This window comes from Tamandua tetradactyla, chromosome 5, assembly GCF_023851605.1.
Source record: "Tamandua tetradactyla isolate mTamTet1 chromosome 5, mTamTet1.pri, whole genome shotgun sequence".
Lineage (NCBI taxonomy): Eukaryota > Metazoa > Chordata > Mammalia > Pilosa > Myrmecophagidae > Tamandua > Tamandua tetradactyla.
Window position 1 is genome coordinate 128,176,643 of NC_135331.1, and position 15,280 is coordinate 128,191,922.

General features: G+C 35.7%; 1 protein-coding gene across 14 annotated transcripts in view; it reads left to right on the forward strand.

Annotated features, from left to right (window-relative positions):
* RIMS1 (regulating synaptic membrane exocytosis 1) overlaps positions 1-15,280 on the forward strand; it is a 490,334-nt gene that overhangs the window by 416,535 nt on the left and 58,519 nt on the right. The window contains exon 1 of one of the 14 annotated variants that reach the window (XM_077162223.1): positions 12,930-13,074. The exons of the other annotated variants lie outside the window; for them this stretch is intronic. The gene's annotated coding sequence lies outside the window, so the exon portion shown is untranslated. Of the gene's footprint in view, positions 1-12,929; positions 13,075-15,280 lie in introns of those variants that run through there. 14 annotated transcript variants of the gene reach the window in all.

Genomic DNA, 15,280 nt, shown 5'->3' on the forward strand with positions numbered 1-15,280 from the left:
GAGATAGTGTCCCTCGCATCAAGAATCTCACAGCGTAATAGGGAAAATAACATGCAAACATATATTCCAGCTCAGCAAGGGAATAGTCCAAGTTGCCAAATGTTTAAAGGGAGCATGGAGAAGGGAGTAATTCACTCTCATACAAGTATGAGAGAGTGAGGCCTGAGCACAGAAATATTAATCAGGAATACTACCCAGGTCGTTACATTCCATAGCAAAGGGAAAAGCATGTTGACTAAATGTTAAAAATTGTGAGTGTTCATTCCCTTGGGACGTGGGAAATAAATCTATGGATCTTAAAACTATATGAAAGAGTTCTTTAATTCTGGTGGGAGTACCCCTCCTCAATACAAGTGAAGGGTCATCTCTAAAAGGTATGTTGAATAGTCATTGTATATCTGAAACTATGAATTCTGATGAGAAATTTTAGCTTTTATAAATAAAACATCTACAAATGTAAAGTATCATCGTACTTATACAGTAGAAATTAAGCATTTTATGTCATCTTAATAATCAATTGATTATATCTCCAGTACTATATTAGACACTGTGAGTATTTAAAAATTAGGAGCATCATCTCCAGTGGAAGAAAATCATTCACACTTGAAATAAACATGAGCCAAAGAACTAAATGAGAAAATGTAAAATAAAATGTCAAACAGAGTGACATCCAGTGCCACTTATGCATGTTACCGAAGGAAGTGGCGAGACAAATTGGTCAAGGATGCAGGGCTCTCAAGAACAGTGTTCATGCAGAACTGATAAATGATTGTGTCCTGACCATTTATAAAATTATTATTTATTATATTATTAATAGCTGAGGATTCTTTGCCAAATAGATCAATAATGCTATTCTTCTACATATTGTAATTTGGGTGGTTATAAATTAGATTAAATTATGGAAACTATTACAGGATGATTTTATAATTTTAAACAATTAAAAATCAGTTATTATGTACTAACAAAGAATGAATGAAAATCACTTCTATGTTTCTTAATAATAGATATTCTGGACCTTTCTAAAATTTTCACCATCCAAATTTGTTTTTCTCTGATCCAGATTCTTTCTTTCACAGCCCAGCTCAAAACTCTCTAACTTTATAAAGTTGTCCTATTATTTCAGTCTTCTTAAGTGTCATATTTTTTCTCTGAACTCCTGTAAGAACAACGACTCCTGAAAGGGCCTGGCTACTAACATTGTGGAAATGGAAGGAAAAATACCAGGAGAAAAACACAATTGTATATTTCAATAAATTATCCCAGGTCATGAACCCAATTTGGCCAGAACAAAGGTATATATGAAAGGGCAACGGGGGGAAATGTTTAGAAAAACAGATTGAGACCAGGCCTTAACAATCCTTTAAGAGTGGTAGAATGCTCACCTGTCATGTGGGAGACCTGGCGTCAGTTCCCAGGCCATGTAGCCCCCCACACACAAAAAAAATTCTTTAAGAGACTTTGTTCGCTAACAGGGAACTGTTAATTAAGGGAATAAAAGAAACAAAGCTGTGCTCCTGGAATCTTAAACTGGAAGCAGAGTGTAGAATATCAGTGAGGAAGAGCACATGGAAGCAAGGAGGTCAGCTTGTGACTACTCTGATGGATAAAATGTGGCAGTGAGCTAGACCAGTGATTCGCAAGGAGTAAGTTTATTCAGGAAGAGAAATGAACTGGAGGTAAAATCAACAGAAGACAAAGTGATTTACCCACATTCGGGAACAACTGGGAGGGAAGCCAGGAGAAAGGGCGGCTGGAGGGATGTGCACAGCAGAATACAGAGAAAGAGTGACTAGGAGAGGAGAAAGAGAGTCTGAAAGAAAGAGAGGATTTTTAAAGAAGGTCTGGTTATTCTTAGGGAGGATAGGAAGCTAGGGAGTAAGAGTAAACCATTAGATTTCAGGACTGTTATCATTCCTGACATCCCACATTTGATAGACTAGTGGGGAAGGGATGAGGCTAGTGTATGCTTCAGGTGTGGGACAGGATTCAGAATTGGTTGTAGCTCATCCCACTCTTATTTTTTCTTTTCGTCTTCCTCTCTAACCCTTGTCTTACCTACCTCCACTTTAATTACTCTCCTTTGTATTTGGGATGGAGATCTTGTGATAGGAGAATCTGAAACAGAAGAGGCTATGGGTGGGAATGCAAGTGGGGGGGAGCCCAGAGGATCTGCAGTGGAATAAAGTGAGGCTGTCCCCACCCTCCAGGCCAAAGGCAGTTCAGATAGATGGGATTGAGCTTGGAAGATAGATAAATAAGAGGTAGTTATTATGAACTTGTCATCAGGAAGCTTAGTCTTCAGGAGAGAGAACAGTTATGAACAGTTCTCATTCTTTCATTCTACCAACATTTATCATTTTTCATGTACTGAACTGTGTGTGTGTGTGAGAGAGAGAGAGAGAGAGAGAGAATTAAGGCACTGTGAACATGTTTCCAGGATGAGGTGTGAAAAGTGCATCTCAGGATGAAAAAATCAAAAGGCACAATGCAAAGAATTGTAATCACTGGAGTCTTAAAGAATAAAGGGGATAATTCAAGAATCACAGTTTGTTTTGGCAAAAGGGAAGGATGATTCTTCCACTGTGTTTGATAGAAAAAAAAAGAAAGAATTTGAAATGCAGAGGAATATTGCAGTGAGGATATTGAAAGCTAAAGGAGCTTGAGTCAAATGCTCTTGATCTTCTCAGTGCAAATGAGCCAAAAAACACATGGAGAGAATAAGGATACAAGAGAATAAGGATACAGGGTGAGGAATATAGTAGGAAACTATTTGATATAAATAAAAGTACTGCTAAGAAGTACTGGAGTTACTGTAGATTTTAGTTAATGCGAATGATCTGAAAAATAACTTTTAAAAAACGTACACCAGGAATCAGCATCACCCTGTTTACTTCATATTAGCTATTCTTTTTGACTTTCAAGACTGTCATCTCCTGCGTTTGAACTAATCCAACCCTCTTTCCAGGATTGGCGAGATCACCAGAGGCTTCTTTGAGATTATATTATCATGTATTTTTAGGACTCTGAGAATAAATTTGGTTGAATCTGGATTCTTGAACTCATTTAGAAGTTCACCAGTCTTAGGTTGCCATTTGTTATTTAGTTTGACTCTTTTTAGTGAGAAAGTCTTTCCTCTAATAGGAATGAATTGAAGTTCTACCTTATCTTCCTTGTTTATTAGTAGCATATTCTTCCCAAGACAGTGAACAATTTCCTTTCTTATTCTTACTCTGAATATGGTTCAAGACAACATTTTGGGGGGCTTTGTCAATTTATTGCTGTGATTAAACAATTCTTCCATTATAATCAAGGGAATGAAGAATTTCAGAAGGTCCATAGTAGAGTTAAAAACTATATATATTTCATTATCATAAATTATATAGAAAAAAATGTAAGTATACTAAGAACTTTTTAGTAGATTTATGAATGCTTGTATTCAAATTAGCTTTAAAAAGGAGTCTATGAATTTTCAAAGCTTATCACTAATTCGTCAAAATAAAATTGACATAAAATTGCTCATGTTATGTCAGAAAAAAAGTAGCATATACTGATAGGACTATAACTGTTATCTACATACTACTAAAGGCATAGTGCCTGAATAAATTAGTATCTCCACTCGTTGAGGTATTATTTTGAAATCTGCACAGTTAGTATCTTCATACATTTGGGTTTTATTTTGAAATCTGCATTGTCCTTAGGCAGTAATCATGCCAAGAAAATGCCCAAACTATTAAATCCCTTTCAGCTAATTTTTTCCCAATCTTTCTTCCTTTAAAATTTATACAGGTAAAGCAAGTCATAAAATAAATCAAGTGAGCACATTCTTGAACCATAAACTTTATTTACCTTGAGAAAATGAATGTCTCACCTTTGCCCTAGGACTTATTTTTTCTCCTTCCAGACAACATGTCTGCTTTGTGAAGGCTCTGCCTTTAACTTTACGAGGAGTAAGTTTATAGCCAGAGGGAAGGAAGGTTCAGGTGGTCCCTTGAACATTCTAAGAAAGGTTGTCTTGGCTCTGCTGACAATATTAACAATTGGAGCCTAAAATTCTTATGAAGGATGTAGGTCCCAAACAGTTTCAGAACTGAAAACTACAGCAGATCAAAACTTTGCTGAAATCTAAATTCCTTATTCATGCCTCATTTATTTGATTCATTTAGTGGCAGAGAAAAACATTCTGAAGAACATAACGTTTCATGTCCTTTCTTTCCTGAACGCAATATAATGGTGCCAGAAATGATTCTCAGGTCTGTAGAACCATCAAATGAATGTAAGCACGGGTTCTTTTATTTACCATTGCTGTCTGGCTTAGGAATTCACTACTGTTAATAGAGATTCAATTTAGCTATAGTAACTCATCTTCTGAAGAGATGCCCTAATAAGGAGTAGTATTTTCAAACTTATTCCAGCTGCTCTATTTTTGTTCTTTTCCTTGCTCTGAACTACAAATCTTGAGTTTGGCTAATATGTAAATGTACTGTTAGGTTGGTTTGGTGGAAAAAACATATTGTATGAATGAAATTAATTTTTATGATCAATTTGTATTTCAGAATTGGAAGAAAGTAACTAAGCTTTATTGAGCTTTATTACCTTCAAATCACAATACTGAGTGCTCAAGTAATTATATGAAAGCTGTATTTCAGATAGCTCAGAGATGTGATAACAAATGTGTCTGATTATGTAGCAGATTACCAATCTTTATTATGCTAGCATATACATAAAGCAAAGTTTGCCATTTTAGCCATGTGAAGTGTACACTTGAGTGGCATTAATTGCATTCACAATGTTGTGCAACCATCACCAAAACTTTTTCATCACTCCAAATAGAAGTTCTACATCCATTCAGCAGTAACTCTCCATTTCTCATGGCTCCCAGCCCCTGATATTTCTCATATATATTCTGTCTCAATAAATTTGCCTATTCTAGATATTTCGTATAAAAGGGAATCATATATCTGTCCTTTTGCATCTGACTTATTTCATTCCACATAATATTTTCATATTCAGACAAGTTGTAGCATGTACCAGAACTTCATTTTTCTTTACTGCTGAATAGTACTCCACTGCATGTGTTTATGACATTTTCTTTACCCATTCATTTGTTAATGAACACTTGAGTTGTTTCCACCCTTTGGCAATTGTGAGTACTGCTGCCATGAACATTTGCATACAAGCCTTATGTTTGCCTCTGTTTTCTATTCTTTTGGGTATATATGTAGGAGTGGAATCTCTGAGTCCTGTGGCAATTTAACTTTTTTTAGGAACCACTGAACTGTTTTCCTAGATGACAATTTCAGTGCATCCTCACTGAAAGCAGAGAGACTTTAAAAAGTTTCTTTTGTTGATGTATGTATTTATTTATTTTATTATTATTTTTTTTACATGGGCAGGCACCGGGAATCAAACCCGGGTCCTCAGGCATGGCAGGCAAGCGTTCTTACCTGCTGAGCCACCGTGGCCCGCCCTGTTGATTTATTTTATTACTATGTTTTCTGATTTTTGAATAAGCAAAAAGAAAAATATATACATGTCCTTCAGTTCCAACGCACTCATTGCAGAACTCACAATGAAAATATTAGTATATTATTGGCTATTCATTTTTTCTGTGCATTTCACTAATACTGATAAAACCTCCAGCTAAAATAGCTATCATTCACTGAGCAATTACCACATACCAGCCAGTGTAGTAAGTGCTTTGCATGTATTAAATTTTCTGGTCTTCAAATCACAGCCATATAATGGGAATAATAATAATAATGCTATTATTATTCCTATTATATAGGTTGCATGGCTTGCCTAAGACCATGCAACTCTTAGAAGTAGTATACTGTGCTATACTATATTATAATCCCATCCAATTTATGTACACCCAGAGACAGAGATTTTAAACCAATAATAGGTTCATAATGTTTAATAATTGCTCTGTATAATTCTGTCTTTTTACTTAAAAAAAAAGCGTGTTTAGGAAGACTGCTTTAAGACCCCATTGCTCCTGGAGGCTTTTATCAGGGAGGATTTGGAAAGAACCAGGTGGGTTTGAGAGAGAGTTAGGTGTTAGAATAAACAGTCCTTTGTGACAGTCTGTGGAGGATAGGAATGAAGGAAATGTCAGAGATAAGGATATTGATATTTCTATTTGCTAAGGAGGAGATTACTGAAAAAGGAACATATTTTGTGTGGATATCTTAAATTCAGTTCTGACCATGTTGAAGTTAGGACATAAATTGCAAAGATTTTTTAAGGCAATATAAGAATCATCAGTGTATAGATTTTATCACCAGATGAACTTCAAAGCCCCTTAAGCATGGTAACAATGTATCAGGTATTTTCATTTGTCTTGCATACCACAGGGCCTTTAATGGCCGAAGAATCTCAATAAAAGTCTATTAAATGAGTGAGTAGGATGCTTTGTTCAGTTACAAAGTTACAGTACAATATCATGCTTAGAGGGCAGTTAATTGAGCACACCCTTAACACTGTGACATGCTATTAGATTTTTTCTTTTACAGCTGGCTTGCTATTTTTAGGAAATCAATACGTCAAACTATATATATATATGTGTGTGTGTGTTTTAAGTTTTAGCAAGCGGAGTTGTTTTTCCATCTCTTCTTATCTTTTTTTTCCTTTTTGCTTATACATACTTTATATTGTATTGAATGTATTTATATTCTATGACTACAAGGATGTAATAACATTCAGTATCCCAGATTCAAATTCAGTGCACTAGTATGTTCTTGTAAATGGAAATACTACATTTCTATTCTTCTTAATCTGAAATTATAAAACTTCTGGCAATTCATCTAGTGCTAAATAAATAACCATAGGAAAGTTTCAAATGAAAAAGATTAAGGAATACATGTAATAAGTAAATAATGTTACATTTATAGATAGATACAAGGTTGCATTGAAACCTTTGCTATTATTTAATGTTATAACCAGAAATGCATTAATTGGGAAATATAATAAATCATTTAACATTTTAACATTTGTATCATGCTGAATGTGAAAATGTAAGAAAAAAACTTGGATCCATCTACATGCATGATGGAAGCTGAAAATAGATCCCAAGTCCCTAATGAGAGATAGTTCTCGAAAGAAAAGGTTATTGATTAGAAATCCACAGGATAAATAAAGCCAAGAGATAGTTAGTAAACACTAGAAGATTGAACCTGCTGCTAAAAATGCCCATTCCTATTTTCACTTCCACCTTAGGAAATTCACCTAAACAATTACTCAGTTATTTTTATTTTAAAAGAGAACAAGATGTCATATTAAGAAATTATTTTTTTATTTCATGAAAATTGTTTATAGAGGATTATAGGATTCTGTGATTTTCAGCAAATTCATGAAGATAAATATCTATAGGCATATATAATGTATTAGAGAGTTGTTGAGATGTGAATGAAAGATCAGAGTAGGAAAAATTTACCTTCAGATAAAAAAGTACTTGCAGTTCAGTTCTTTGGCTTCCTATAATGCTGAATAATAGTTTCCTCTTCTCATGGATCATTTATTGTCTCTTTCAAAGTAAAGACTCAAAAGCATTATGTCTTATTGGGGAAAATCATCCACTTTTCTAAATCATATAACTAATTTAAAAATCAAGTCCGATATTTATACACAGAAAAAAAATGAGGGAAAAAACTAAATTCAAATGTTTTGCCATCACATTAAATGTATTGATCAGGATGGTGCCGCATATTTTTTTCCAGAGATGCTTAAATTTGGTAAAAGTGAATTCTCAAGTATTGATTTTAATTTCTAAACTGAGGCTTTAACATTAGTGACTGAAATAAAGCAGTGCTGTAATAACTGAGATCTGCCGACTTCTGTTAATGGTCCTGGGGGCAGAAAGATGTCTCCTCAAGGCCTCTGCCTTTGCTTTGCTCTTCTTTGCATTCAGCATGTCCTAGATTTGCTGGCCCAAATAGGACTATTCACTTCCCATCTTTTCCTTTGTATATGGCTCAGTAACCTCACTAAAAGTAATACCAGTTGTCTATTCTTTTTGTTCTCCTTTTATTTTTGTAGTTACCAGCCATTGTATGCCCTTTAGCTAGGCATTTGAAAAGAGGCAGCGTATTTATAACTCTGCATAGAGTACTCCTCATGGCACACAAGAAATAGAAGGCATTTTCCTAGTCCTCAAGTTGTTTGCAAGCTCATTTACTAAACAGTATATCGACAATCAAATACTTCTTTATGTTTTCCTAGAACTTTATGGTTTCAGATCCCTTTCATACTCACCACCTCATGAGTGCAAAATTAAAAGATTTTAAAATAAGAACCTGATTAGGTCAGGAAAGCTTTAACTCTCATCAAGAAGATGAGTTTTAAAGGTAAAGATATGTGCCATCTATTTTCTTCAAACTTTTTAAAAGAAGTTTTATTGAGATGTATTCACATACCATATGATCCATCCAAACTGTACAATCCATGGCTTGCAGCGTATTCACAAATTTATGTATCCATCACCACAATCAATTTCAGAACATTTTCATTACTCCAAAATGAAAACTCTATACCCCTTATTATTGAAACTTAGCATTGGTGTCATACATATCTTTATTACAACTGATGTAAGAATATTAAAATATTACTATTAACTATGGTCCATAGTTTGTATTAGATGTTTTCCCCCATATACCACCTGTACCCCTTTGAAGCTATTATGTACCCTAGAAAAGCTATGTTTTTAATCCTGATTCATTCTTGTGGGAGGCAGCCATTTCTTTTCACCCTGATTCAGTATTATAGGGCAGAAACTTTTGTTTACATTATCTCTACAAAAGATGTGGCATACCCAGTTGTGGGTGTAATCTTTTGATTACATGGAGATATGACTGCCCATTCAAGGTGGATTTTGATTAGTTTACTGGAGTCCCTTAAGAGGGGAACGTTTTGAAGAAACCTCAGAGCAGAGCTGACACAGAAGCCGACGCTTTGAGAACAGAGACACGGAAGTTTAAAGATGCTTGGAGCCCAGCAGACATTGCCATGTGGCTTCCCATGAGATGTTAAGCAAGCCAGGACCTGGAGAGAGCCAAGGGAAGCCAAGAGATAAAAGCCAGCCCCAGAGAAACAAAGCAAGGAACTCCCACAGGAACAGAGGCTGAAAGCAATGGAGGCCAGGAACAAGGGACCAGCAGATGCCAGCCATGTGACCATCCAGCGGACAGAGGTGTTCCAGACCCCTCAGTCTTCCTTGAGTTAAGGTATCTTTTCCTGGATGCCTTAGTTTGGACATTTTGGTATGCTTAGAACAGTAAATTTGCAACTCCCTAAATCCCCTTTTTAAAAGCTATTCCAGTTCTGGTGTATTACATTCCAGCAGCTTAACAAACGAATACACCAACCCTATTGTTAGCACCTTGTAGTTGTTATGTACCTTTCTTCTAGTTCATGGAAGAACATTCTTAGATTTGTACTATTAACCCCAGTCATCATCCACAACAAGGCTCACTTTGTTATACTGTCCTATGTTTTATCCTCTAATTTTCCTTCTAGTGACATTCAAGACCATAAGCTTACCCTTTCAACCACAGTCACACCCATAATTCAGTGCTGTTTATTACACTCACAATAGCATGCTACCATTACTTCTATCCATCTCAAACTATTTACAATCAATCTAATTATAAATTCTGCACAGGTTAAACATCAGTTCCCCATTTTCCACCCTTGTTCTATGTCCTGGCAGTCTATATTCAGATTTTAACCCTTGAAGTTTGCTTATTATAATTAATTATATTAGTGAGATCATGCAACATTTGTCTTTTGTATATGACTTATTTCAATGAGATAATGTCCTCAAGGTTCATCCATGTTGTCGCATGCATCAGGACTTCATTCCTTCTCAAGTTGAATGATATTCCACTGTAAGTATATACCACATTTTGTTTATCCACTCATCAGTTGATGGACATTTGGATTGCTTTCATTTTTTGGCAGTTGTAAATATCACTGTAAACTGGATCCCAGGGGGCCCTGCTGTGAGAGTGGGAGATGGCATCAGCCTCCACAGCAGGGAAAATTTTACTCAGAGCTTTCACCACAGATTTTCAGTGTCTTCTTTTTCTTGTGTGGTATGCAGGGTTCTTAGGGGCTCCAGAACCCCAAACAACCATTTCAGGCAGTGCCTGGCTGTTCACTATAGCTGCCCTTGAGGATGGAGTGAGTCTTGAAGCTCTTCATTTTGCAATCTTACCTCCTAATACGTTAATAATTTTCCTTTCTTTCCATCCAAAAAATACTTGTGAGAATTTAATACAGTTTTAAAAGAACACTTTATTTATAGATTTATTTATATTATTAATTTATATTATATAAATAATATGTTTATATCATTTGTTTATATTTCAAATTTTATACATACAGCAACTGGAATTCTGATTCTTTAAAAATCTATATGTAATTGCATATCACATTGCTATTTGTCTTGTATGTTCTTAGTTTTGTACTACTCCCTTCCCTCAGGTTCAAAGGAAGATGTTTTTTATGTTTTAAACGTTACTTTTTACTTCATCATTGAATCAGTAATGCCTGAAACCAGCAATTATTTCCCACTGATCTTTAGTGAACAACCTTTTTAATTCGACTCAGCATTGGCTATAATGTTTATGTGAGGTCAGTCTTTTATTTTATTCACTCCACAAATATTTACCAAGTGACTAACTGAATTATAATGGCTAATATTTATTCAGCCCTTATTATGTAACTGGTCTTATATAAAGGACTTGATATGCTTTTTACAGTTAGCCATCTCAGCAACCCCGTGAGGCTGCTAAGAGAGCCAGTAGTACACTGATTATCCCTGGATTTTCAAGGGAAGAAACAGAGCCTTTTACAAGTTAAGTTACTTGTCTAAGGGTTACTGTTAAGGATTGAATCATGCCCACAAATACATGTTCAAGTCCTAACCCCTGGTCCTGTAGATGTGATCTTTGAAGATGGGACCTTCGAAGAAGTTACTGGTTAAGATGAGGCCAAACTGAATCAGGGCAGCCTTAATACAGTATGACTGGAGTACTGAAAGCAGAGGAAGTGTGAACACAGCGGGAGTACACAGCAGGAAACAGAGGCCATGTGACGGAGGCAGAGGTTGAGTGATAGACTGCCAGCAAGCCACGCCAGAACGCTGCAGACTTTCAAGAAGGTTTGGCCTGATGACACCTTGATTTTAGACTTTTTGCCTCCCAAACTAGGAGACAATAGTTTCCTGTTGTTAAAGCCAGCTTGTCTGTAGCATTTGTTATAGCAGCCCCGGCAACATAAGTTAGATACACAGGTAGTAAGCGGAGAGAAAATGTGAATTATTGCATGTTTCCCAGAGCCTCAGTCCTTAACCATTCTTTCACATGGCCTGGGTATGTTTGAAGTCCTGTTATGTGCTCGTTACATGTATGATCGTCCATAAATATGCACAATATACAATGCCAGTGGTTAGCATTTGTCCTTTCTGCAGAAGTTTATGTAATTTCAAATGCATTTAATTTAATCTTTGTTTTCCCTTTACACGGAGACAACTATAAAATGTATACCTGTATAATTTCACACTCTGGTAATAAGCTTAAAGCACACAGGTTTTCCCCTTCACTGATATGCCTCATTTATTTTTGGTCTTACTAGTAAGGGAACAGAGAGATTGAAAATTTGCCCAAGTTCATACTAGTAAGGACAGAGCCAGATTTTGAACCCAACATTTGGACTGCAGAGTGTGCTCCAAGTATGTCATTGATGTTGGCCTGTGAAGTAATACCATAAATCAGTTGTCTTACTATACCACCACCCCAGCAACCTGATGGACTAATCCAGCTAATGCTAGTTGCACTAAAATACAGACCTTAAAAATGTGCAATGTCTAAAACACAATAGAAGCTTAACTCTTGTTCATTTTTTAAAAAATGAGTTTTGGGGACATCTCTAAGTTTAGTAAATTTTACTGAATTTTTCTGTGAAAAAAAGGGTATATGAATAAGGAATCATAACTCAAATTATATTGTTTCTCTCAGAACGATAACTGATACCCAGGAGGGTCTGTTTTTTCTCTGTACCATCCCTCTGCTTTCTGAACTCTGAGGCTGTTGTCAAAAGAAGAAACGATTTCCCTTGTAGTGGGGAAGGAGTTGGAAGAGGGAAGGGAAGAAAATAAAGATTTAAAAGACCAATGTGTCCAGACATGTGTGAGATTCCCTTCGGTTCACATTGTCTGAATAGTGTCTAGTGAATCACTGGGAGAAGATATGTGTTTCTATGGAAAAAAGATTGTGTGGGTATAAGAAAACATCAAGCAGTTTTCCACAGAGGCCACCTAAAAGAGCTAAGTGAAGATCAAGTTGGTTGGTTGTAGATGAAAAGTACTCTATGCAGCTCATTCAAATTTAGAGGAATGTCTCTGTATACATATGAAAAAAAATGGATTCATTTGTTTATTATCAAATCCGCACAGATAAGTCTAATTGACAGTTTTAATAAAGGCTGAGTTTATTGAGCCTTTCTTTACAGCCTGGTTGGCACAATAAAACGGGTACCCTTAAATATCACCATTTTTAAGATAAGAAAACTGAACTCAGGAAGATGAAATAATTTGCCCAGGGTTACTTAGCTAATAACTGGTAGAATCAGGATTTGAATGCTAGAATTTATATTGTTAGGCATCATACTGTGCTGTCACCCCAAAATAAATATATATATATATTAGCTAACATAATTCTAGCTGCTATAATAAACTGACTCTAAAAAGCCTAAAGACTCAAATGCAATAAAATTTTATTCAGTGTTCATTTAACAGTTTGAGGTAGATGTTTCTAGTTGAAACCAGCTCTCTTCTATGTGTGATATAAGAACCCAGGAGCTTATTTTAAGCCTTTTCTGTACCCTAAGGTCCTTGTCAAATTAATCCATTTGGCAGAAGGAATGAAGCATGAAGAAGATGCAGCTGCTTCTTAAATGCCTTGCTGTAGAAGCACCAGACATCATTTCTCTTCATATTCTATTAGAATAGATCGCATGGCCATGCCTAGATATAAGGAGATGGAGACTGGGAAATGCAAATCCTGACTTCATAAAAAGGTAGTATCATTTCTGTACTACAGAAAGGTGTGAATAGCTAACTGGTTCTGCTATGCATGACTTAAAAAATATTTTTCATTATAATTGATTAAATCATTTGAAGGTTTTTATTTTTTTTTAATTAGAACCTGAAAATATTGGTCCTCTCATATTCCTTTAAAAAAATGTCTACTGCTAATATAATCTGAGAGGCTCTTTGTCCCAGTTTCAAAGCCTGTCATATTCCAAAACTGGCTCCAAGATTTCTATTAATTCACCAGTCTTAAATTTTCTTGGCTTCTTTTGATCAGCTTCTTCTGTCCCACACTACACAGACCACATGAGAAACTCAGCCATTTCTTTGCTTTCTAAAACACAACAAAATTTTAAAAACTTCTCATATCTAGCACTCATGAACTTAAAAAACTTTGGCAAAGATTCTGTTGATAAGGGATTAAAGGCTAGAACCAATTGGAGAAGGGTCAAATCATGAGGAACCCGATATTTTGCTATTTCTTTTGTTTGGGCTTCTCCCTGCTGTCTCTGCTCCTCAGTTATTTTCTCCTGGACTGTGACAGTATATCTAAATAATAAATATCTGCATTTATATACCATTTGTTCGTCTAAGGACATTACTGATATTAATTCACTTAGTCTTTTAAAAGTCCTATAAGATAGATCCAATTATCACTATTCATATTTACCAGTGAGGAAATTAAGATGTTAAGTAACTGGTGATCAGTACACCTAGGATTTGAACCCTAGCAGGTTGGCTGCAGAGTCTGTGTTCTTAGCACTAAGCTATTCTTCCCTTCAGTGGGGACAGTTTTCTCATTAAGAAAAAATCTGATGCTAGCTCTTAATGTAAAACTCTACATGGTTGCATTTATTTCTGACATTAAGCTAATTTTTAATCCAACTCTCAAGTTCTTGCTGTAGTTAAAATAGTTCTACTAGCTTCTCATCCAGTATGTAAAAATCTTACAAAGCATCACTCCCATCCTCACAACAACAACAAAAAGAGCTAAAAAACTAAAATTAATAACTCTTTTTAGATCCATTAGAGAATTATGGTCACATGGCAAACTACTAGCCAGGAAACTGGGAGAGAGAGGCAGATAGGAAGAATAACAGTTCACCTGGAGCAGAAACTATTGCTATTTCAGCAGCTAGTAAGAATACTAAATAATTGACTAATTGCAGGAGACTGACATGGGCTAGCTTGAGAGAGAAAAACATCTAAGTGAAACCCTGGGTAGGCAGGGGACCCACACCTCTTCTGGAGATAAATACTCAGAAGAACTCACTAGGTTCCCGCTGTGACGATAAGGGAGAGGGAAAGTAACTATTTTGAAATATTCCCAGTGTTCTTGTTCTGTTCTCCTTAGAAGAAATACCCTGAAAGAAAGGTATTTTTCCAATAGCCTAACCTACATAGGGAAAAGGAAATATCCAACTCCAGCTCCCTTGGGTCTTCCTAGCTCATCTAAAAGATGGGGGGAAAAAAGTGAGAAGCACTTCTGAAGTTCTCACCCCAGGGACATAAAAGTCATGCTAAAGGGCAAAATCACAATCTGAAAAGGCAGGACAGGCATCACATCTAGAGATATTTGGTAGAGATGTTGGAATTATCAAACCAGATAGATAAGAAAAGAGGTGGAATCTCTAAGAAAGAAAACAAAATGCTATAAATAAAAAAACAGGTAACAGAAATCAAGAATGCCTTTGATGGGCTCATAATTAAGTAGATTGGACAAGAAAAGAATCAGCGAGCTTGAAGATATGTCAATAGAAATTTCCAAAATTGAAACGCCAAGAGAAAAGAAAATTAAAAAATTTCCGAATAACTTTGAAGGAAGCCAGAGGGAAAATAAACACCTTACCTATAAAGGAATATGAATGAGAATTACATCAGTCTTCTCTTCAGAATCGATGCACGCAAGAAGAGAAAGAAGTGAAATCTTGAAACTATTGAAAGACAAAAGTGCAACCCTATAATACTTAATCCAGTAAAATTACTCTTCAAAAGTGAAAGAGAAATAAAGACCTCTCAGTCAAACAGAAATTGAGGGGATCTGTTGCCAGTAGGCCTGCCTTGCAAGAAGTGTTAGAAGACATGCTTCAGAAAGAAGGAAAGTGATCTAGGTCAGAAACCTGGATCTGTGTGAAGAAACGAGCTTTTGAGAAGACTGAATAAAGGTAAAGTAAAATACCTTATTTCTCTTAT